The sequence below is a fragment of the Sinocyclocheilus rhinocerous genome, unplaced genomic scaffold (assembly GCF_001515625.1).
Source record: "Sinocyclocheilus rhinocerous isolate Xijiao unplaced genomic scaffold, SAMN03320098_v1.1 scaffold2119, whole genome shotgun sequence".
Classification (NCBI taxonomy): domain Eukaryota; kingdom Metazoa; phylum Chordata; class Actinopteri; order Cypriniformes; family Cyprinidae; genus Sinocyclocheilus; species Sinocyclocheilus rhinocerous.
The window spans coordinates 28715-31923 of record NW_015629034.1 but is presented as its reverse complement, the minus strand read 5'-3'; the positions used below and the strand labels follow the sequence as shown (position 1 = coordinate 31923).

The 3209-nt window shown below is 39.5% G+C and overlaps 1 protein-coding gene across 1 annotated transcript in view; it reads left to right on the top strand.

Moving 5' to 3' along the window:
* The window catches only part of LOC107738543 (protein NLRC3-like), a 10017-nt gene that overhangs the window by 1020 nt on the left and 5788 nt on the right, over window positions 1–3209 (top strand). The window lies entirely within an intron of this gene.

The following is a 3209-nucleotide window of genomic DNA, read 5'->3' as shown; positions in this document are numbered from 1 at the left end:
TTGATTTACACACATTTGATAGCCCCATTCATTTCAAGCCAATACGTTTATTACACAATTGTTGTATTGTTATACAATCATTATAAAATACACATTATATAGGGGAAGTCGTGTCCTAATGGTTAGAGAGTCGGACTCATAACCCAAAAGGTTGTGGGTTCGAGTCTCGTACCGGCAGGGATTGTAGGTGGGGGGAGTGAATGTACAGCGCTCTCTCCCACCTTCAATACCACGACTGAGGTGCCCTTGAGCAAGGCAAATTGCAATGCTGAAAAAGCATTTTCAGTGACAATGTTTGGATTTGAAATCAAAATACTGCATAAATGTTGTGTTTGTGGTAAACGGCCACGGATCAGTAGCGGACTCTTGTGTGAAAGCTGCTTCTCCTCTCACAAGAGTCACTAAGAGGGGATTTCCCCCCATTTTCAAAAATGAAATTTAGGCCCTGAATAAATGTCTAAAAATCCTAATTGGAGTATCACTATAAATAGTTATAAATGATAAAAAGAAGGCTTTAAAAAGATCGGTATCGGTGATTGGTATCAGCAGATACTGCTTTCGGTGATCGGGCTCAAAAATCTTGATCGGAGCACTAGTGATGTTACGTTCTGTGCCGAGGCTTCGGAGCATGTGTGGAGAAATCCCGGCAGCTTTCAGTGAAGCACGCATCGAGGCTTGTATCGCTTTAGAGCAATGATGTCATTGATGACGTCCGAAGCCTTGCTTGGCCTGACTGGTTCAGGAAGCGATTTTTTTTTCTTCACCATTATTTCTAACCCTTAACTGGCACAAAACAGTGTATCATAGATCACATCAGGTCATCTGTAATGTATCTACATATTTTACACTCTTTGGCCACCAGGTGGTATTGTGAGCAAATGAAGCCTCGAGAAATGAACCCTTTTGTGAACCACTTGGATGAAAAGCTTCAATGCTTCATAAGGCTTCATCTCGCCATCACTAGGGAGCACCCCTATTGTCGACCCACCAGTTCACATGTACAACTCTGTGTGTTTGCTGCTTAAAAAAATGGGTTGATTTTTTTTTCATTGGTCTGAACAAAAACAGCAGACAGGCTTATTGAAAATGCTCATTCATTCTCTGCCAGCAGGTGGCGCTTTTTCTGTACGGCAGAAATACAGCGGTTTCCCAGGCAACGACTGAACACAAAGCAGCGCAGCGCTCATATTTATTCAACCGCAGCATAAATGGCTGCCCACTGCTCCGGGTGTGTGTTCACGGTGTGTGTATGTTGCTGGCTGTGTGTGTGCACTTTGGATGGGATAAATGCAGAGCACTAATTCCGAGTATGGGTCACCATACTTGGCCACATGTCATGTCACATGTCATGTCACTTATATTCATATAAATAGATTAGTCTATGTGGAAATTGATTTTTTTTTCTTCACCATTATTTCTAACCCTTAACTGGCACAAAACAGTGTATCATAGATCACATCAGGTCATCTGTAATGTATCTACATATTTTACACTCTTTGGCCACCGGGTGGTATTGTGAGCAAATGAAGCCTCGAGAAATGAACCCTTTTGTGAACCACTTGGATGAAAAGCTTCAATGCTTCATAAGGCTTCATCTCGCCATCACTAGGGAGCACCCCTATTGTCGACCCACCAGTTCACATGTACAACTCTGTGTGTTTGCTGCTTAAAAAAATGGGTTGATTTTTTTTTCATTGGTCTGAACAAAAACAGCAGACAGGCTTATTGAAAATGCTCATTCATTCTCTGCCAGCAGGTGGCGCTTTTTCTGTACGGCAGAAATACAGCGGTTTCCCAGGCAACGACTGAACACAAAGCAGCGCAGCGCTCATATTTATTCAATGAAATCAAAATAGCCTTTTGATGTTTAATCATCACATTCAGCCATATCGCAATTCTTGTCTTTCCATCCCCAAATTTAAGACCTCCTGAAATCATAAGACTTTCTTGTACCATTTAAGTTTTTTTATGGCCTTACATTTAAAACAAATAAATTTAAGACTTTTTAAGGGCCCGTCAACTTTCATAATTTGAGAATGTCATTTTTTTTTTCAATCACTGAAAGTTTCATTTGTCTGCACGCCGCTTTCTGTTTTCTTCACTGCATGCATGCCTTTACATCTGACCGTAGCAACAGTTAACCTTAGTAGCAACCCGTGGCACCACAGGACCCAAACGGCTCTACTGAGCTGATCTTGATGTGCCTAATATAAATTTGATTTTAATAGAAAATAGCATTTGCGGTCCGGGTTCGGAGGCCTATTTTTGTTGATGACTTTCTACATAGTATATTGAATCAGACTTGATCGTTATATTTACAGATGTTTCTATAAGTGATGATAGACCTTCATTTCTATCTTATTAGTCAATATAAAATGTCCTGTCCACTGCAGCTTTGAAATTCTCATTAGGTTTGACGTCATTGACACGTTTATTATGTGTGATGTTACCAAACGTGGGTGAGCAAGTTTAAATATGTGGAATGGAAAATTAAATTTGAGGACTGCAGCAGAAGGAAAGATGTTGCTGTTTACCTTTTAATGATTAAAGGACAAAAAATAACATGTACTATTATATTTCAGTATGATTTAACCAAAAACATTTTTATACAGTAATGTGATTTAACTTTTTCTGTCTTTCCCCCTGCAGTCCTGAAATCAGTCTCTCAAGTGAGTCTCTGTGAGGAGAAAGAGCACAATATCCAGGGCCCAGCCGTGTCTATAAAGAGTAAGAACTCAATGTATGAACTCCTTAGCAGTGACCTCTGACATCAGGTAAGATTCTTGTCATTATAAGGCACAACAGTCAGGTTCTGGCAGTAAAAATTCCATTCATGGCAATGTATAAACCTTATGTGAGCTCTGATGCAGTTAAGCAAAAATATATTTGTTTCTGTAGAAGAATTATGTTTAATAGCTCAGCAGTGTTGGATCCTTCCGATACCCCAGGAATATTGGATCCAGTCTATGTACCATATCCTGTCAGAATATATCCGTTTTGTCTGGTATCCAAAACCAGTCAACAGAGTCTTGTCTGATACCTAAAACAATGTAACACTGTATTTTGTCCCAAGAAGCAGTGAGTGGTCTCTATTGGAAACAGTAAACTGAATTTTATTAACAAATGAAATGGTTTTCTTTTGCAGATTTCAGTGCCTGAATTATTTCAATGTTTTACTAATTATATGGCAAGAATGACAGAGAGAACAA